This window comes from Equus caballus, chromosome 30 (assembly GCF_041296265.1).
Source record: "Equus caballus isolate H_3958 breed thoroughbred chromosome 30, TB-T2T, whole genome shotgun sequence".
Lineage (NCBI taxonomy): Eukaryota > Metazoa > Chordata > Mammalia > Perissodactyla > Equidae > Equus > Equus caballus.
This window is the reverse complement of record NC_091713.1, coordinates 23,309,152-23,331,650: the sequence shown is the minus strand read 5'-3', so window position 1 is coordinate 23,331,650 and position 22,499 is coordinate 23,309,152. Positions and strand designations below refer to the sequence as shown.

General features: G+C 37.8%; 1 long non-coding RNA gene across 2 annotated transcripts in view; it reads left to right on the top strand.

Annotated features, from left to right (window-relative positions):
• LOC111771281 (uncharacterized) overlaps window positions 1-22,499 on the top strand; it is a 38,069-nt gene that overhangs the window by 4,128 nt on the left and 11,442 nt on the right. The window contains exon 3 of one of the 2 annotated variants that reach the window (XR_002805021.2): window positions 4,392-4,477. The exons of the other annotated variant lie outside the window; for it this stretch is intronic. This is a non-coding gene — a long non-coding RNA (uncharacterized lncRNA). Of the gene's footprint in view, window positions 1-4,391; window positions 4,478-22,499 lie in introns of those variants that run through there. 2 annotated transcript variants of the gene reach the window in all.

Below are 22,499 nucleotides of genomic sequence, written 5' to 3'. Positions count from 1 at the left end.
ACCCCACTGAGCCTTTCATCACTGAGGCAAAAGCAGACCTGAGAAATGTCTTCATCAGAGGAACAGCGTGTATGTCAAGAGCATGGAAATGAGAAAAATCAGGGATATTAGCTTGTTTACGTTGAAATTCAAGTGTAACCTGGACAATCCTCTGTACACAAATGGCACATTCATAAATTAAAAGTTGTGAATTATTTATTCCACATTTTGGGGGGAGGGGAGAGAGATGTATTTAAGTTAATGAGCACAAGATGGTTAAGTATAAAAAGCACTGGACATGGAATGAAAAATCTGGCTTTGAGTATATATGAGCAACTTCCTAGCTCTGTTATCATGACATATTGCTCATACTTTCTGAGGCTCCTCTATCTCATTTATAGACGGGGGTAAAATCATAGTTGCTCTGCCTGCCTCACAGAGTAGATGTAAAGATTATATAAGATAAAGTGTGCCAGAGCACAATACAACCTATAAAGGTGTTGTTGAAGATGATGATGACGATGGTGGTGATGAATTATCAGCTCATAGCAATTACCTTAGTCTGTCGTGAAAGAAAATGACTAAGTTTTGTGATAAATGAGGGTAGAAATGAAAAGACAGTTTTTGAGAAAGAAGTTCCATGTGAATGTAAATATTGATTATAACAGAAATGATTCCATAGTGCCATTAATATTCTGTTAAGCAGAATATATTTATTTGCCCTTCATCTTTAGACAAAACCGAAACCATAATAATACAGGCTGATAATGCAAATAAGGATGTATTATCAACAAATAACTGGCCACTTGATGTCAAACCTTCCCAAGTATATCCCCATACTTCAGCTCATTCTTTTCCTATGCCTGCTTCATCTGTCCAGGACCTCCATCACTGTTCCCTATCCTGAAGTTCAATGTCTTTTTCAACATTCTTGTTCTACATGCTTAATTTTTGAGTATCATTTTACTTGATATAAGAGATAGAGGCCAAACTGGAGTTGAACTTGGCTTTCTTTCTATAATCTACCTGCTAAGTACTACACCAAACATCCCCAAAATATGCGTCTCTTTCATCTTTGTCCTCCAGTCTCCAAATATGGTTAGATTTTTCTTTATTACTCTCTCCAGTTTTGTGAGCTTTTCGCATTGTGGGCCTCAGTCTTCCTGGGTCAATCTTTTTGCAGTTTTATATTTGAATTCATGAAAGAATTCTTCATCTAGTCACTTCCATTGGTTTCCATAGACTAATCTCCCAACATTTTCTTTCGTAATTGGTATTGCTTGTGATTAAGGTACAAATTAATTTCTTAGTGTCTCTCAAATCCCTGAGTGTCTTTTAGGATTTCTGCTAGTCTTTGTTCATAGGACTATTTGGTGCTTAAGAGCTTGGCTCATGGAGAATCTCTATCCATGATTGAGGCTCTCTTCTTTGATTTTACAAAGTTTCTTGTAGAGCCCTGTACTTTCCCCACCACGATTCTCTGTTTTCACTACCTGTTTATGCCTTAGGATTTTTAAACTTCCTATTCCTTCTGTCTGGAACATTCTTCCATTTCTGTTCTTTACATGTCAGGCTCCCTCTCATCTAGTTTAAGTGTCTTATCCTCAGAAAGGACCTCCTTGGTGATAATAAAGTAGCCTTTGATATACACACACCCACTCATCCCCACACACACACTTACTCTATCTCATCACTCTGTTGATTGTTCTCGTGACGTTTAACATCATTGGTACCTGTCATGTTGGCTGATTGCTTCCCTGTGAGTTCTCTCTCCCCCGCTCCCACTCCATCCATCAGCTATGACTTGGACCTTGTTCATCTTGTTCACTGATGTTTCCCAGTTCTAGCACACCGTCCATTACACAGTAAATATGTGATGGAAGAATGAATGGTCTATTTCTGCATTATTCTGTAAGCTCTAAGCAGGCAGGATCTAAATGAATTAACTGAGTGAAAATATATTAAAGGTAAAATCAAGTTTTAAAGCACAAATAGAATATAGATTATTTATCCCATAATTTCCATTTGATAGGTAAGTCTTCAAGGAAGTGAAATAATTTGTAAAAGTTTTTATTTTTCAGTGAATCATAAGGCTAGGAGTAGAACCTGTTTTGCCTTCTAGAGAATTAAGTGTTAATTAAAGATCCTCTTCCCACTGGCACTTATCAGCTTGGTTGTCCACCTTCTTCATAATTGTACAACTTGAACTCTCTACTCCAGCCCACCAAACCAACAGGATGTGATTGTTGCTTGTTTTTTTGTCCTTTTAGGCTGAAGAAGCTTTGCCCTAAGCTAACATCTATCACCAATCTTCCTCGTTTTTTGCTTGAGGAAGATTAGCCCTGAGTTCACATCTGTGCCAGTCTTCCTCTATTTTGTCTGTGGGTCACCACCACAGCGTGGTATAGGTCCATGCCCAGGATCCCAACTGACAAACCTGGGCTGCCAAAGCAGAGCATGCTGAACTTAACCACTATGGAGTGGGGCCAGCCCCCATGTGGCTTGTTTCTTAACAGCAGTAGCAAATCTGGCTCTCTCTATTGTACTAAGCAGAATCTCCTCCCATCCACCCCTACTCGCAGAAGACCTGCTCAAAAGATCTTTTATCTTTTTGAAGTTTTACTTGAGTAAGCTCCATCAATTCTAGTCTTATCAGGTGCTCTGTAAATTATTTAGACCTTTATACCCTTGCCTTTCTGCCCAGTGGTAGAACTGGGACTCCTGCTTCATTTATATTTCCTCACTGTGGTAGATAGAAAAAAATGACCACAATATTTTGAAGCTCCTCTCATGAAGAGATGGAGTCTATTCCTCCATCAGATTCTATTTCTTGATTCTAGGCTTAGCTATGTGACTTGCTTTGGCCAATGGAAGATTAACAAATATGTTTCAAACAGAGGCTCAGAAATTGCTTTCAATATTAGAGTTTGCCTTCTCTCTCTGCAATTAGAATCCTGAGGCCATCTTATGAAAAAGCACAAACTAGCCTTCTGGAAAGGCTATATCAAGGAAAACCTAGGTGTCTTGGCTGGCTGCCTTCCAACTGCTAGACATATGAGTGGGGCCATCTTAGACCACTCAGCCCTCAATCTATTTGCCAATTGACTGTAGACATATGAGTGAGCCCAGGTGAGACCATCAAAAGAACTGCACAAATGAACCCAGCCCAAATTGCCAACCTATGGAATTGTGAGCTAACAAATGATTATTGTTTTAAGTCACTAAGTTCTGGGATGGTTTGTTACACAGCAAAAGATAACTAATACACACACTGAGCTTCCTACATTGCTTTCCATTCAGCTTTATTTGCTACTTCTCAGGTACACTTCAGTAGTGGATGATCCATTTATCCCCATTTCACAGAGAGGAAAAATCAATGTCAAGTGGCTTTTCTAGTATTGATACCCTGACATGCTTAATTCTTTAGATCCCATGCATTAAAGATAAATCCTCTTAAGACAATTTTCAAGGGAGCAGACACTAAAAATGTTTAGAAGCGAATTAGGATGTTAACGATGTGCAGACAGTTCTTGAAGGCTGGACTCCAAAACTACAAGCATAAGTTGAAATTGGTTGTTGTTAGCTCCATTGAGTTGATTCCAGCTCCCGGTGACCCTGTGGACAGCAGAGCAGAGCCCTGCTTGATCTTTTTGCAACATCCTCTCCCCTTCTGGCTCTATAACAGGCAGTGCTCTGTTGCTATTCATAAAGTTTTCCTGGCCAATTTTTTGGAAGTGGGTGGGCCAGGTCCTTCTTCCTAGTCTGCCTTTGTCTGGAAGCTCTGCTAAAACCTGTCCACCATGGGTGACTCTACTGGTATTTGAAATCCTGGTGGCCCAGCCTTCAGCATCACAGAAACACATAGCTGCCACAATATGACACCTGACAGATGGGTGGCACGGTTCCCTAACTGGGAAATGAACCCCAAGCCGCAGTGGCGAGAGCACCGCATCTAAGTCATTAGACCACCAGGGCCGGCTATGAGCTTAGATAGGGTTTATAAAATTAAAAGAGCCAGAATCCAATTTTGTTGGTTTACCTCTTATTTTCTAACCATCACCTATTGAACTGTGTACAAAACATCAAGACTGTTCCAAGGCTGCATTCGCTAGAACCCACCCAATAATAATCACAATAATTATTGGTAATAATTATGGACCACCTTCTAAGGGTCAGGTACATTTCAAATCCATTACCTCTGATGTCATAGTAACCCTATTAATAGGGATAATTTCCCTTTTACAGAACAGGAAGCTAAGGCCTGGAGAAGTTAGGAAACTAGCTCCAAAACACACAGCCAGGAAGGCAGAGAACTGAAATTCCAGCCAGGGTTAGCCTACGCACTTTCTCGTTTACCACTTTTCTCTTTTGGATTGACTGGGTCCCTTTCCTGTTTCCTTTCACACATTAAGGATGCAAGTCATGAGCCCCACATCCCGGGATACCTGCAGGGACTGTTCCTCAGCGAGAAAGCAGAGTCTCTGTCATGTATCAAAATGTAAGTGATCTCACTTTCAAACAGCTTAAGTCTGTCACCCTGGGTCTACCCCCGGAAAAGCCTCCTATTTATCTACAGCTCTTACTTTTCAACCCAAGTTTTGGGGAGGCAAAAGGGAATACCTTAAGTCATGAAGTAGACACATTTCTTCCTAACTCGGAGCCAAATCACGTACAATAGTACTTTCCCAAACTTCTGGATTAAATTCCTAAAATACCCTCGAAGGAGACCTTAATATTTAAAAACTTAAGAGAGGCCAGCCTTGATGCAAGGAACAGCATTACAAGCATTTTTTATGTTCCCAATAATAGAACAATACACAGCACACCTATCTCCATTAATGACATTTTACCCATCTTAAAGGAGTAAAAATAGACACTGTGCTTTTAATTTAATCGATCATCTCCTACCTGCTAGTTACATTTTACTATCTCCCGTCCCCCTCAGTTACAACTTATAAAATCATTTCACTTTGTTGCATCTGATAGATATTTGTTTTCTATCTGCTCCATATACAGATGCCGCTACAATTTTGTGACTTCACAGTCCTGCTTCCTGGATTCCACCTCTCGGGTTCTCTTATTGCATTTATGTGTAGACATATCTGCGTCCCCTCCTTGACAGCTGGCATCTGACATTAGTCCTCTTGGTATCCCCATGCCTGGGACAGTTCCTAACACATATGGGGGCTTAATGAGTGTCACATTGAATTATACTTTTTGTATCCCCACTCTATACCTTTCGCACATAGAAGGCATTCCTTCAATATTGGTGAATTACGCAATTAATGGAGGAACGATGGGAATGATCATACTAAGAGAAATTAATCATGATTGTAGGCAGATCTTAGGGGCAGAGATAAATGACAATTTCCTCCTTCTGTTTTCATTTATCTTTAGAGAGACAGGGTTTCTTTCCTTTATCAATTCCATATCCCTTGTACTCCAAACTAGTATCTAACCTTGTTAAAATGAACCCCTTTCTTTTCCCCACAAGGCCAATTTCATAATTATATATTCTGTTTACTTACGTATCAACCATTTTAAGAATTACAGCAACCTGACTATCACAAAGTTTGTAAGGATTAAGTGGCCAAAGACACTTAAACAACACAGCTTAGCATTCTTTCAGTTCCCTTAAAAACAGCACAGTTCTAAAGAAACCAAATTGCAGAATCCAATTCAGGATGTAGATTAGCCCAAAGAAAAGGAAATAATGACAGGAATTCCTCCTTGGCAGGTTATAACTACTAAGCTAAAATTCATGCATCTGGAAAATATTATAGCATTAAAAAAACCTGATTTCCCTTGAATTAGGACCCGCTCTGATTTGGCTCCTCTTGCATCTGCTTTAACCAAAGGCTTGTCGAAATGAAGTTATCTAAATGTCTGTGCTGGGTGATCAGGCAGCACCAGGATGGCACAAAAGAGATGAGAAAAGAGCAAGAGGAAAGGAATATGTCACATCTTGACTACAGGGCGACAGTGCAAAACATCTAATCACAGCAGCGCCAGGGAACTTGAACCTGTCCAAAAAGATCCCTCGCTCTCCATGTTTAATTGCCGTTGATGGCTGCTGGCCAGTCATGCATGACAATGTGTGCGTGTCTCGCTGCTCCCTGCCTGTGCTCATTCCTGTCAGCTTTCACTCCAGGTGATGAACACAGTCCTCGGACCATGTGAGGGGGATCTGGGCCAGAGATGGGGGGGCAGGGTGGGCTGGAGGACCTCCTCACGGACATAAAGCAGCTTGTACTCCAATAACCCATGGCTAGGCAGAGGTCTTTTAGAAATAGAAACGTTATAACCAGCTTCAATCTCTTACTTCTTTTCCCTGAGTACGCAGCATATCTGTTTTCCTCTCAAGGAAAACAAAACTAGGACACACCATGCAAATGGGTAGGACATCTGTGACCTGAGGTATGTCAATTGGCAGCATGCAAATCTCCTGTTTGGTCGATTCTATTTGAGCACATGCTTGAGGATGGATAGAGAAATTTGAATTACACTAAAAGACTACTCAATAGTTTTAAACCTCTTCTTTCTGTCTGCACAAAAGGCAAAATCATGTTTCTATTGATTCCAATGACAAGAAAAACTCTCTGAGTTCTTGGGGAAAAGATGGTTTATTAAGTCTAATGTGGTGTTGATAATTTGGAAGGAATGCATGGATCCTCTTGCAGCCTAATACTTCATATTTAGTGTGAGATAAGTCTAGAAGTTCTCTGGAGTTTCAGACCCCTGGATAGGCTTCTTTGAAGCACGAATCAGTGAGAAATCTCAAAGCACAAAAGTTCCAGGGAGAACGAAATGGTGAGGTTCAGTTTAGGAACCACTTTCTGCAGAAGGCCTGTCTCTTGTCTACATTCTGTGCAGTGTTGGGAAGAGCTTAACTTCTCTCTGGCTTTACTTGCCTTATCTCTAAAAATAGACATTTCTGCCTCATGAAGATGCCATGAGGATTCAATGAGCTGACGTCTACGTATGAGCTTCCTCTGCAGATAAATAGACACACTGCAGGCATGTAAGGACAAGGATGTATGGTCTAGTTATTTTTGCAGACTTAGTGACAGAGCATAATGATAAATGGTACAAGTTCTGAAATGAGTCAGGACTAGATTTGAAGACTGACTCTGTTACCTACTAGCTGTTTGTCTTGTGTTAATTTTCTCATCTTAAAATGGAGACAATTATTCTTACCCGAGAAACAGTTGAGAGGATGTGCTGAAAAGATCTGACACAGAGGCCAGCGCAGTGGCGCAGCTGTTAAGTTCGCACGTTCCGCTTCTTGGTGGGGGTTCTCTGGTTCGGATCCCGGATGCGGACATGGCAATGCTTGGCAAGCCATGCTGTGGTAGGCGTCCGACATATAAACGGGAGGAAGTTGGGCACGGACATCAGCTAAGGGCCAGTCTTCCTCAGCAAAAAGAGGAGGATTGGCAGCAGATGTTAGCTCAGGGCTAATCTTCCTCAAAAAAAAAAAAAAAGATCTGACACAGTAAATGTTGAATAAATAGTAGGTAGTTGCTAGCTCCAAGCTCATGGCATATATGTTCAGAACAAAAATCCAGAAATAAGTATATCATATTGAAGATTAAATCATCTGTGGCAGGAATATAATTGTTGTTGATTGGCAATTTGACATAAACTGTATAAATATCTTACTATTTTCTCAGCAAGAACCAAAAACAAAGGTTGGGAGCAAGCAAATTTCATTTCAGTATCATAAAGACTCTTTCCTCCACAGTAAAACTAGTTTCATTTTTTCTGTTATATAAACAACACCTGCTCATTGTGAAAATTAAAAAAAAAGAAGCAAATCAATCAATAAAGGTAAAAAGAAGAAAATAAAAATCACTTGATATTCTACCATCCTGTGATAATCACCATTAACATTTAGTAACGAGCAGAATGAAGTAAGCAAGATGGCCGAATAGGATGTTCTTCACCAGTATCCTTCCCTCAACAACAGCATTTGGCATCCATCTAAGGACAGAAGTGCCTTTGTGGGAGCTGTGGGATCCAGCACGGTGCTCAAGGTACTCCAGAGGAGTCTTGACCATCTGTGCATTGGGTGACAGGCAGACAGACCTCAGTCCCGGCTGCAGACCCTGCAGCAGCCTGTGAACCAGCTCCAGTCCCTCTCAGCCATGGTCTGGGGGTCCCTGGAGGATACTGTCTTAGACAATCACCCACAGATGAGAGAGCTGATGTGGAAGTCCTGGTTTCCAGAGAAGACCCAGAACACCATTAGAGCAAAAATATGAGTTTGGATGCATTGGAGAGGGTAACAAGAACAGTTTGACTTTACCCATGTGACCCCTCTTCCAAGGCAGCAGAGCTCAGTGCCAAGAGAAACCTCTTTGGCCTGTGATTTCTTCTGCAGGGTAAAGTGTGAGGGTGTGAGTGAGCACCCAGCTTGCCCAGCCGTGCAGGATGCTGCCAAAGTGGCCCGTTTCTCTCTCACCCCATCCAGGGTACTGAGGAGTGAGCTGCATTACAGGGGGGCTGGAAGCTGCTGGGAGAACAGCAGCTAGGACTCTCAGAGGGCATTATGGGGACATGAATCCTACTTATCAGGTCATGGACTCCAACAAAAATCCTTCCCACAAGATGCTAGGGATGTCTCGCCCATGGGTTCGCCCAGCTGGCCTATGAGCACACCCAACACTCCATATGCCTCACATACTCATATCCATGCTGTGGCCGGCCCCCTGTACATGCTCCCAATGGTAAGGAGAGTGAGGTTTGGCAGATAGCTAGTGAGAACTTGCAGAAAGCTGGCCCAAACCTGTGGTCTGTGGAAACGCCACAAACTTGAGTTTTAGTACTACCCTTTGGAAAGCAAAAGAGAGGCTTTCAGCACCTGGACTAGTGCATAGTGGGGTCAAGAGAGGGCATACAAGCTTAAGAATTCTCCTTAAGAAGGAGAAGGAAGTGTGGAGCAGGTATATCCATAGAAGATTTGAAAAAAGAAGCCCTAGCAGGGCTAAATGATAGTATTTCTTTTCTGAAGTCAGTCAGTAAAGACTGGAGGAGATTTTCTACTTCACATGTTAAGACAGAAACACAAGACTTCAAAGAACAAGAAAAACTGAAGAAACCTGGTACTACCAAAGAATCATAATACTTTCCAGTAACCAGCTCCAAATACATGTGATTTACCCTACAAAGAATTCAAAATAGCTATTTTAAGGAAGCTTAATGAGCTACAAGAAAACACAGAAAGACAATTCAAAGGAATCAGGAAAATAATACACAAACATAATGAGAAGTTTAACAAAGAGATAGAAATCATCAAAAAGTACAAAACAGAAATTCTGGAGCTTGAAAATACAATGAATGAATTGAAAAAAAAAATGTAAGAGAGAACATCAACAGCAGAATGCAACAATTAGAATAAAGAATCTGTAAATTAGAAGATAGGATCCTTCAAATAGCCCAGTTAGAGGAAAACACAGAAAAAAGAACAAAAAAGAGTCAAGAAAGTCGATGTGATCTATGGGATACCATCAAAAGAAACACTCTGCAAATTATTGGAATCTCAGAAGGAGAACAGTGGGAGAAGGGAGAGGAAAGCTTATTTAAAGAAATAATGGCTGAGAACTTCCCAAATCTGGGGAGAGATTTGGACATCCAAGTTCATGAAACTCATAATCTCCAAAACAAACTCCACATAACGAAATCTTCTCCAAGACACATTATAATAAAACTGTCAAAAATCAAAGACAAAGAGAGACTCTTAAAAGCAGCAAGAAAAAAGAAGCTTGTAACTTAGAAAGGACTCTCTGTAAGGCTATCAGCAGATTTCTCAACAGACACCTTACATGCCAAGAGAGAGTGGGATGATTTATTCAAAGTGCTGAAAGAAAACACCATCTATGCCAAGACCACATCTAATGTCACTCTTAACAATGAAAGTTTGAAATCTTTCTTTCTAACATCAGGAACAAGACAAGCGTGCCCACTTTCACCAACCCCATTCAACACAGTACTGGAAGTCCTAGCCAGAGTAATTAAACAAGAAAAAGAAATCAAAGGCATCCAAATTGGAAAGGAAGAAGTAAAACTGTTTCTATTTGCAGTTGATATGATCTTATACGTAGAAAATCCTAAAGACTTCATCAAAAAACTATTAGAACTAATAAACAAATTTAGTAAAGTTACAGGATACAAAATCAACATACGGAAATCAGCTGAATCTCTATATACCAACAGCAAAATATCTGAAAAAGTAATAAAGAAAACAATCCCATTTATAACAGTATCAAAACCAATGAGATACTTAGGAATAAAGTTAACCAAAGAGATGAAAGATCGGTACACTGAAAACTATAAGACTCTGATGAAAGAAATTGAAGAAGAATAAATAAATAGAAAGATATCCCATGTTCATGGATCAGAAGAATTGCTATTGTTAAAATGTCCATAAAACCCAAAGCCATCTATAGATTTAATGCAATCTCTATCAAAATTCCAATGTCATTTTTAGCATAAGTAGAAAAAACAATTGTAAATTCATATGGGCCCACACAAGATCCCAGGTAGCCAAAGCAATCCTGAGAAAGAGGAACAAACCTAGAGACGTCACACTTCCTGATTTCAAACTATACTGCAAAGCTATAGTAATCAAAACAGTATGGTACTGGCATGAATATAGACACACAGACCAATGAAATAAAATAGAAAGCCTAGAAATAAACCATTGTGTATGCAATCAACTAATATTTGATGAAAAAGCCAAGAATCCTCAAGGAAGAAAGGATAGTCTTTTCAATAAATGGTGTTGGGAAAACTGGATAAACACATGCGTAAGAATGAAATTGGACTCCTAGCTTAAACCACACATGAATATTAACTCAAAATGAATTAAAGACTTAAACATAAAACCTGAAACCATAAAACTCCTGGAAGAAAACATTGGGAAAAAACTCCTTGATTTTGGTCTTGGCAGCAATCTTTTGGATTGACCCCAAAAGCACAAGCAACAAAAGCAAAAACAAATAAGTGGGACTACGTCAGACTAAAAAGCCACTGCACAGAAAAGGAAACAATCAACAAAATGAAAAGGTAAGTGATGGAATGGGAGAAAATATTTGCAAACCACATATCTGATAAGGGGTTAATATTCAAAATATATAATGAACCCATATAACTCAATAGCAAAGAAACAATCTGATTTTAAAACAGGCAATGGGCCTAAATAGACATTTTTCCAAAGAAGACATACAGATGGCCAACAGGTACCTGAAAAGATGCTCTACATCAATAATCATTAGGTAAATGCAAATCAAAACCACAGTGAGCTATCACCTCACACTTGTTGGAATTATCAAATAGACAAGAGGTAACGTGTTGGTGAGGATGTGGAGAAAAGGGAAACACTAACAGAGGGAATGTAAATTGGTGTGACCACTATGGAAAATAGTATGAAGATTCCTCAAAAAATTAAAAATATAACTATGATATGAGCCAGGAGTCTCACTTCTGGATATATGTCCAAAGGAAGTGAAATCAGGATCTCTAGGAGATATCTGCACTCCCATGTTCATTGCAGCATTATTCAAAATTGCCAAGATATGGAAACAACCTAAACGTTTGTCTATAGAGGAATGAGAAAAGAACATGTGATGTATGTATACATATATGATGGAATATTTTTCAGCTACGAGAAAGAAAGAAACTGCCATTTGGGACAACATGAATGGAACTGAGGACATTATGCTAAGTGAAATAAGTCAGACAGAGAAAGACAAATACTGTATGACATCACTTATATGGAGAATCTAAAAAAGCAGAACTCAGTAACAGAGAGCAGAGTTGCCAGGGTCTTGGGCTATGGGGAAAATGGGAGAAGTTGGTCAAAGGGCACAAACTTCCAGTTATAAGATGACTAAGTTTTGGGGATCTAATGTATAATATGGTGACTATCGTTAACCATACTGTATCATATATTTGAAGATTGCTGAGAGTAGACCTTAAATGTTCTCACCACAAAAAAGTGGTAATACGTGTGGTAATGAAGGTGTTAACTAGCCATACTATGGTAATTGTTTCACAATATAGGTGTGTCAAATCATCATGTCGTACACCTTAAACTTACAGAATGTTACATGTCATTTACCTCTCAATAAAGCTGGAAAATAAAACAAACTTTTAAAATTTTAAAAACATTTAGTAACCATTCTTTCATGCATGTGATTTTGTATATATATACATATGTATTACAAATGAGGTCATATTATAATTATGATGGACATTTTCATTTTTAGCTGGTCCACATTCTTTTACTCAATCTCTTTTTTGGTTTTGAATTATTTTCCAAGAATGCATAACTGGTAATGTATGTGTGTCAGAGACTGGCTTATTTCTCACCAAACCAGTTTTTTTTTTTTCCTGGACACTGAGTCGCACTGCACTGGCCAAACTCCCATGCAGCTTGGGGTGGCCATGTGACCGATTTCCAGCCAATGGAATGTGAGAAGCGACATATACCACTTCCGGATCTAGCACAGAAAGTCTTTCCATGCTTGATCTTCCTTGCTCTCTCCCCTTGGATTTGATGCAAATGAGTAGTGTCTTGGAAGTCTTGTGCTGAAGATGATAGAATAAAAATAATGAAAGGGAAGGGGTTTCCTGAACCACTGCCTGGAAGAGATCTGCCTCCCCTCAGGAATACCCCTCTCCCTCCTTTTGGACTTTACACGAGCGACAATTAAACCTCTATTGTATTAAATCTCTGAAATGTCAGGGTGTATTTTCACAGCAGCTTAAACTGCCTTGACTAATACAGTATGAGTGAGCGTTTTCTCACAACTCTACCAACAATAAGTGTTATTATTCTTTCACTTTTTCCAGTCAGCGAGGAAATGATATTTCTTTGTTACTTTCTTTTATGTTTCCCTAAGTGAATGTGAATTCACCTTCAAATGTGGTTGGCAAATCAGACTTGAATGTCTATACATTTTCTATTCATAACCTTTGCCTGTTCCTCTACAATATTGTTTGAATTTTTGTTCTCAATTTATAATCACTCTTTGTTGACTGTAGATTTATCTGTCAAAAGTATTGAAGATATTTCTTCACAATTTATCATTTGTCTCATAATAAAATAAAGCATTTAAAATCAGTGTTTAAATGGGTAGAAACTAAAGTCAATTCCTTACATTTGAATCTCAGCTAAATATATACAAGCTATGTGATCTTGACATATTATCTTTCTGTGCCTGATCCTCCTCCTCAGTAAAATGGGGGTAACATCTAGGATGGTATAAATAAGGGAATATACACAAAAACATTTGGATAGTGTCTGGTATATGTACAGTACTCAATAAAATGTTAAATAGTATTACTTCCTTTATCATATATCTTGCCATACCAAATTAAATAAAATTGTATGTAATCAAATGTATCTATCTTAGTTTCCGTTCTGTCCACATACCCTACATTACTTATACAGCTTCCTACATTTGCTTGAAAATTTGTTATTGTTTTCTTTGTAAAAATGAATTATTATTTTTCCACTGGTCCATTTTTCTATTCCTTTGCCAAACCATATGCTTTTGCTTACAAAGGATTTATAACATAGTTTAACTTGTAGTAAGGCAAATGCCCCATTGCCATTCTTCTCTCTTATTTTTCTTGGATATTTTAGCCTAAATATTTTGCTTTTGGAATATTATTGGTTTAAAAAAACAACCAAAGAAAGTTTGTATTGGGATTCTAATTAGATCTACATTAATTTTACACATCAGTTTTTTAAAGTTGATATTTTATTATCTTATGTCTTCCTATGTGTCTTAAGTCGGCTTGGGTTGCCGTAACAAAATACCGTAAACTGAGTGGGTTACAAACAACAGAAATTTATTTTTCACAGTTCTAGAGCCTGAGATGTCCAAAATCAAGGTGCTGGCAGATGCAGCGTCTGGTGAGGACCGGCTTTCTGGTTTATAGGTGGCCATCTTTTCTGTGTCCTCACATGGTGGAAGATGCAAGGGGGCTTTCTGGGGTCTCATTTACAGGGGCATTAATATGGTTCATGAGGGCTCTATCCTCATGACCTAAGCACTTCCCAAAGGTCCCACCTCCAAATACCATCACTTTAGGGGTTAAGTTTCAACATGTGAATTGGCGGGGGTGGGGTACACGACAATACACAAATATTCAGTCTATGGCACTATCCAAGATAACAGTATATCTTCCCATTTGTTTAGATCTGTTTTATGTCCTTAAAGTGAATCTGTTTTTCTAGTAGAAGTTCCGTACCTTTCTTATTAATTTTTAAGTATTGATAGTCTTTTGTCAATTAATCAATGAAACTTTTTTCCTCCTTTTTATTTCTACCTAATTATTGCTAGGATAAATAAAAATTATTGATTTTAAAGATATGTTTCTTGCATCAGGTCATCTTACCTTGTTAATTCTGGCAGGGTTTTTTTTTTTCATTTCGCTTGAATGTCTTAAATTTTCTAGATATAAAGAACCATATTAGCAAAAGAGAAAGAATGTAATTTCCTCTTTTCAAAACTTTATATTTATTATTTCATTTCTTGTCTTTTAGTATATGCTGAAACCTCAAAACAAGAATAGAAATGGCAAGTACCCTGTCTTGTTCCTGATTTTAATGAAAATAGGCTTACCTCTAAGCGAGAAGGATTTTCTCCTACCTTATCTTCTGTTAACTTTATAGTTTTATCTTCCACATTTAGTTCTTTTATCCATCTTGAGTCTGTCATTGTATTTGGTGTTAAATAGACATACATTTTATTTTTCTCTGTCGAGTGAGTCAACATCATCTCTAAATTGTCTGTTCTTTCTTTCTGAATTTGTGATAGCCTTTTATCAAAAATTAAATTCATGTTGGTTTGGTCCTAAGAGTTCTAATCTTTCCATTGGGCTATTCATCCATTCTTGAATTGTATCATAATGAACTGCCATGGTTTTTAAGCATCTCTTCATGTCCTGTAAGCGAAGTCTCCCCTCTTCACTCTTTTTTTCCACGGCTACTTAACTTTTAGTGGACCTTTATTTTTCCTTCTGGAATTTTTAAAATAAATTATTGATTAGAGTTTAGAATACATCTTTGAGTTCCTCAAAAATATAGCTTTTTACTTTAATTTTAGTTGAGATTGTAATAAATATTGGGATAATTAGTATTTTTGTAATTTTAAGTTGTCTCGCCCAACAACATAGGATGTCTTTTTATTTGCATCTGAAAAAATACCTACTCTGCCTTTTTTCTGATTTTTGATTTTTTCTTCTGCAGTAACACTGGTTTATAACATTATATAAATTTCAGGCGTACATCGTTATATATTTCGATTTCTGTGTAGATTACAAGTTCACCACGCAAAAATTAATTACAATCCATCACCACACACATGTCTAATCACTCAATTTATTTTTGTTTTCTTTTTTTCTCAATGGATTTAAATCTGGTGTTATCTTTTATATTCAATCTCCCCTGTTTCTGCGGTTATGACTTCTTTCTTATTCTAATTTTGATTGTTTTTTCTCTTTCTCTTTTTCCTTAATTAGGCTCCAAGGTGTTTATCTATTTTATAAGTTCCCTTTCTTTTTATTTTCCCAAAGAAGAAAGACTTCCATTTTTGAAATTCTATTATTTTCTATTTCATTTATTACAGTTTTTATCTTTATTATTTTCCTCTTTTTGTTTGTTGTTTTATTTTGAGGAACTTAAAAAAATCTCAAAATGACTAGTGAGTCAATTAATTTCTAGTCTTTGGATTTTAATAATAAATACTGTTAAAGCCATAAGCCTAGACATACAATTGTGTTAGGTGAAATACGCCTTTTTATTGCTTTCTAAATATTCTTCTTCAAGCAAGGAGAGTGTCTCTTAATTTCCAAATGGTTAAGGGAAGACTTTTGATCATCTTTTCATTATTTATTCATAATAGTGTTGGGCTATAATTAGAGGATATGGCCTTTAAAATCATGTTTAAAGATTTTCTTTGAGATTTTCTTTGTACTCAAATACATGACCAATTTTTGTTAGTATTTACTGGAAATATAAAGGCAATGTATGGTCTATATTCATAGTATATAAAGTTGATCAATTGTAATTTCCATTTCCTTAATATATGTCCTTAGTTATTCTTTATCAACTATAGTTACCTAATTCTAAAAGATGCATATTTAAATTACCCACAATGATTATTTTTTAGCTAGTACTTTTTGCATTTCTTTAGCTATTTTGCTTTATATGTTTAGCTGCTTTATTGTTTGATAACCACAGATTTATTACTCAGATCTTCTTTGTAGATTGCCTTTTATTACTATATACTCTCCCTCTTTATTCTGCCTCCTTCTTCAAATATTACTTTTCTCCTTGTCTGACTTTCACATAACTTCTGCTTTCTCCTCCTCATCCTTCTTCTTCCATGTACTAGGTATTTCATTGTCTGTCCTATTATTTTCAATATTTTTTAAATTGCTTTTTAAAAATGTGTTTCTTGTAAATGATATAACTGAGTTTTGCTTTTTAGTCCAACGTGATGTTCTTTCATTAGGAGAATTTAGCCCATGCATCTTTAGTGTCACAACTGGTATCTTTGATATTATTCTTACCATTTTATTTCTCTGTGATTACTTTGTTATTTCCTTTATCTTTCCTCTTTCTGGTTTTATCAAATCTCCATTCATTCTCTTTCCACCGTTTTTAATTTATAAGTTCTATTATTTTCATTTTTTATAATTCTACTAGTGATTATCTTTCCATTCCTGACAGTCATAATCAAACACATATGTCTGTACTCCTTTATGGAAACAAGATGGCTAGTAATGTACCCTCTATTTTTTTCTTCCACTGCTTCTGTCCATCCCAATAAGATGCAACTTTCAGAAGCTTTTTATGTATCCAGTCCACAGTACACATAGCACCTCCCATAAATACAGTACTTGGGAAGCTTTTATTCCCCACTTTTCCTACACCCACTAACTCCTATTTTGCTTCAATAATGTAACACTTTTTCTTTGGGGTAATTATTGGATTTTCCTTTACGGAATGTCATTTCTACTTTAACATCATTATTTAGCATTTATATCACACGTTGGTCTATCATTAATTGTTTAGATTTAACTGTAGGTATTGCAGTGTTTATTGTTCATCACTTGCTTTCTCATTTCTTTATCTTCTATCTTAAAATCTCTGTTCTGATTCACTTGCTGTTTGATGAAAGCTTTTTTGTGAGTACTCTCTTCAGATAGAGTGCATATCTATGAATTTCTTTCTTTCATTCTGATGGGTAAATATTATCTCAGCTGGGAGTAGTTTTTGGGGCTCACAGTCTTTACATCCAGTAGTCATAGCTGTTATTCTGAAAATCTTCTAGTTTTCAATGCTGTAGCCGAGAGGTCTGATGTTTGTCTGATTCTTCTTCTTTTTCTTTTATTAAGTAATTTGTGTTACTCAGTCTAGAATATTTAGAAGCTTCTCCTGGAGTTCAGAAATTTTACCATGCACTAAATTTGTGCTTTATCATTAAGCCTGCCTAGAACTTCATGAACACTTTCAAAATGCCAACTGAAGTCTTGTCTTTCTATTATGTGCTGAGTTCGTGCCTCTCCTCCATCTATTCCTTTTTCCTCTTCTGAAACTCTTACTATTTGCACTTTAGAGCTCCTGGAACTACTGAAATTTTTAAAATTTGATAAGTATTTTTTCCAGAAAGCATTTTATGCTGTAATTAAGTCTTTTTATATGTTTTTATTTATATGTTTTTCCTTTGTGGCTATTCAAGCTGCCGTCTGTCTCCCTTGGAAAGTTCTAGTTCATATTCTGGGTACTCTGCTTATGTTTCATCTCTCTGGTTACTGATCCCCTTAAATGAGTTATGTTCCCCTTTTCCTTGTCATGATTGAATTCATCCTTGAGACTCAGCTCTTGCTGCTGGGGTAGCTTAAAAGTTAGCAATTCCATATAGTTGGAGGAACAGCAGTCACTGCACTAAGTCAAAGATACACCAGCTGGCAAGTGGCCAATTTCTTGTTAAGAAAGTTTCCCATTTCTCCAGCTTCAAAAGCTGGTGCTTTCCCAGCTTTTGAGGTTGGTAGAACTCAAACTGCTTGTTCAAAAACTCCCCAGTGTCTCTTCCAAGAACACTCATGCAGCCCAGCATTGCCTCTCTCTCTGGTCCATGGATTTCTACAGGCCAAGTATTATGCAGGGAAAAAAGTCCTGTTCTGGCCCACACCACCCTCCAGGCCCCGCCTGTCTAGTGATTGGATCAGCTCAAGAGTTGTTTGGCTTGAAGGTGGCTGGGGAGAGTGGACATATGGAAGATACTCTCTATTCCGAGAACTATCCACATCAAATCTTTCTTAAATCAAATGAGATCTTCTGGTTATTGGTTATCCTGTAGCTATTAGTAATAAACATCTTTATAAGTAGTGGGGTTTTGTTATGTTCTTTTTTTTGAAGATTGGCCCTGAGCTAACATCTGTTGCCAATCTTCGTTTTTCTTTTTTTTCTCCCCAAAGCCCCAGTACATAGTTGTATATCCTGGTTGTAGCTCCTTCTAGTTCTTCTGTTTGGGATGCTGCCTCAGCGTGGCTTGATGAGCAGTATGTATGTCCATGCCCAGGATCCGAACTGGCAAACCCAAGGTTGCCGAAGTGGAGTGTGTAAACTGAAGCACGTGTGGCCAGCCCCGATAAGTAATGTTTTGTGTGGTTTTTTTAAAGTTAGAAGCCCTAATCTGAGCCTGTATCTGCTTGAGAACTCACCTTCCTCCACCTCTTTACCAATACCTTTGTGTATCTTTTACTATCCATCATTTTCAACTCCTTTTGGCTTACTTTGAGTTTATGTTAACTTTATAAATTATTAACTACTACTAATATTTCTTATTTGTTCTTTCTCTGTAAGTCTCTGAGGATATTTCATTTCCATATTTACTAATCTAGCTTCTTCATTCACTGTAAAAATAAGGACTTGGATGATTGTGTGTCATTTATTAAAGCGTTAAGCATTCACCTGGTCTGACTTCCCACTTCCCTTTACTGTCTCCATTGCCCTCCTCTAGGGAAGGACATGTAATAATTTCTTAAAACTTGATGACACTTTTGTTAGGAGTCTGACGATCTACAGATAAAGAGTTACCCTCCTTTGGCTTTTGCTGGTACAGAGCCACTGACTTGAACTATTTCTGGGAGTTGATTTAAAGTACTGTCCTCCAGTCTGGAGGGAGGAAAATCAGTTTATGTGTTCATTTGGTTTGGGGACAAAAATCTGACAGCTCTGTCAAAGGTGTGACTACTTTGCTAGCAAGTAACAAATCCTGACAAGCTGGACTTCATCATCCTTTTCAGCCTTGGGTGGGAGTGAAGCCTGTGATGAGAATGGAGATGAGTCAGAATTGGACATGGAACTTTCTAGAAGTCAGGGAGTCTGGGCATAACCACAGCATATTATAAATACACACACACAGCTCTCTGAGGCTGTGTGTAATTCAGAAAGTAGGATTTTTGGTTCTCTTCGTGTAGAAATTAGCGAAGAAATTCCAATGTCAGGTGTTTTTCAACATAACCAGATTGATGCACTTAATCTCACATGAAATCAACAAGTATGCATTTTCTAAGGAAATATGCTGTGTGCAATCCAGGCCAAAACACTGGAAAATACCAAGCAATGTAATACATCCTATGTTCTCAGAGGGTAATACTGTTAGGCAATATTTCAAGAGAGGAGTTGGTTAAACCACAAATGGTGGGATTAGAATGTAAATGTTATAGGAGATCAGAGACAGGGGAGATCAGCAAAATCTGGAGTAATCCAGGAAAATTCCATGAGGAAAGTGTATCTCGAAGTTAAATCTTAAAAGATGAGTTGGATTTGGATTTGGAGAAAGAACGTTTACAGAATCACAGAAGTGGAAATAAACATGGTGGGTATAGCAGATGGTGAGGAAACCTTCCTGGTTCTGAGCTGACAGAGAAGTGCATTAAAAAGTATTGTGATTTCTTCCTGCTAGAATCAGAGAATCTTGAGGATAAAAATTTTAAAGTCCTATATGGTCATTTTCTGAAGGAAATAGATACTAGGAACCTTGGTAACTGAAAAGAATAGGCAGGTGGAGAAATTAAAGCTGGAGGCTGGCTTAGAGCAGATGCTTGTGGGGTGGAGGGTGAGATTGGTGGCGAGGCCTGGGGCACAGCGACATGATGGACATAGGTAGTGCTACAAAATGGCACCAATTGTTTGTATTACTTTGTGTTTTATTTTCTACCATGAAAAGCCACTTTCATGTTGTAAGTTACCATTTATATTACATTTTAGCTGATTGACATTCGGTGGCATGGGATGTATATATTGGGACTTTCTGTTATGCCAATGTGGAGGAAAATGGAAGAAGATGCTGCACAGAGGAACTGAAGTTTGGGTGTGAGGTAGCGTGGGTTTAGAAAGGAGTCTTAGAAATCAGATTCCAGCCACTATGTCCCTGTTACCTGCTGGCTGAAGGTACTTGTGTTCATTCATTCAGTAGTTAGCAGATATCTGAGCACCTACAATGACCCAAACACTGGGGAGAAATGCACCCAGATACCATTCCTGCCCTGGTAGAGTTGATAGGTCCCTAAAGTGCCCAATGGCCTCTGGAGTCATTAAGCACAACCTTCTCTTAAAAGATAAATCTTTCCTTCAATATTTAGCCACTGTTTGGACATTTCCAATAATAAGTGGCTTACTTCCCCCACAGGGCAGACTGATTTCAGTTTCTGCCCTGGAACAGTAGAAATCGTTAGAAAATAAGTTCTTAAAGTGAAATTTGCCTCCTTAGAGCTGTTTTCAAACCAAAGTGAGCACCATTCTCCATGAAACATTTTCAAAACTACAGATTACCAGGCCCTACCTGTGAGCCACTGAGTCTGAATTAGTAGGAATGGGGCGCAGGAATCTTAATCTCAAAAACTCTATGGATCATTCTGAGGAGCAGCGAAGGTTAAGAACCACCATCATATATCTTCTTATTGTTTCTAGTTCTGTCCTCTATAATTACATCAAACAGAGGCTAACCCATCATTTACTCAGTAGTCCTTCAAATACTTAGAGACAACTCTCATGCTCTAACTTCCCCAAACCTTCCCTACTCTTATTGTTAGGTCTTCCACAGGCTGAAGACATCCACTGGCTTCATCAGTACCTTATATGATGTGATTTTCTGCTCTCTTCACTACCTACCATCCTCATCTTTCATTAGATAGATTCTATTTTGTCAGTATTTTGTGGCGCAATATGCAAACAAAATCCAGATGTGGCTTGGCCAAAGGGACACTTACTTCCCTTGATCTGGACACTGTACTTCCATTAATGAAGGTCGTTTCTTGCACTATCTAGCTGCATTCCACTGCTATTAGCCTATTCAGAGCCTGGGCCAATTAATTTCCCTCACCAAATATTTTCCAAGAGAACGATTATCAAGCCAAGACGCCATCCATTTGCTGCATTCCTGCCATGGGTCTTCGAATCTCAGTGTAATACTTTACCTTTATACTTACAAATTTTAATTGCAGTTAAGATAATCTTCAATCTTTCGTTTATATCATCAACGTATTGGCTTCACATCAATGTTTGGGTCAACTATAAAGATAGTTTAGAAATGAATTGGAATTGTCGATGGTTGTTGTCCATTTCTGTTTCTTGAGCTCCCTTTTTAGCAATAAAATATAGAGCAACTTAATACATCTAATGGAAAAAAAACGAGAGAGAGAAAGAAGAAGAGGAGGAGGAGAAGCAAGAAGAGGAGGAGAAAGTAGTGAAGCAGAGCTGGTCTTTGAACATTTTGAGAAGCAAGTACATTTGTACCTGCAAGTCTTACATTAAACAAATGATGGCCAAATCTCTATTTCTCATCAGGCCATTCACACATATGTGCTCAAATGGAGAAGATGTAAGAGAGAAAATCTAATGAGAGTTTCATGGGCCGGCAGTTACATGAATGATAAAAAACTTCTTAAACTATCTCGACACAAATTAGAGTGGTGCCCACTTTATAATAAGGGCAATGATAATCAGGATGATTTAGGGCCACTTTAATCAAAGGCTATATTAGAACGTGGATCCCAGAGGTGAGAAGGCAGTTATTAGTCCACTGAACCACCTCAATCCCTAGGCATTCATAGCTCAACTCACACTGAAGGATTTTAGTGTCTTTGTAAAAGAAAATTCCCCTCTGAAATTATCTGACTTGTAAGGAGTGGGAATAGTCTAGTAAAGATAAGAGGAGATAAAGAAAAGAATTTGAAGCTGAAATGGAAAAAATGGGTTGGAACTTGAATGGGAATAAATATAACTCCTTCAACATTGGGATGGAACAAGGAGAATCTAGGTGCCTGAAAATGATTCATAACGTTTTCATTCACATTTAAGTTTGATTAAAGCACCTAGAAATATACATTAGAAAAACAGTTAAGCAGTGAATATATTTTTAAAAATATGATTTAGGAGGCTTATAAAGCATTCAGAAATCACCTATTTGTATGCTGATGAATTCCAGATTTAT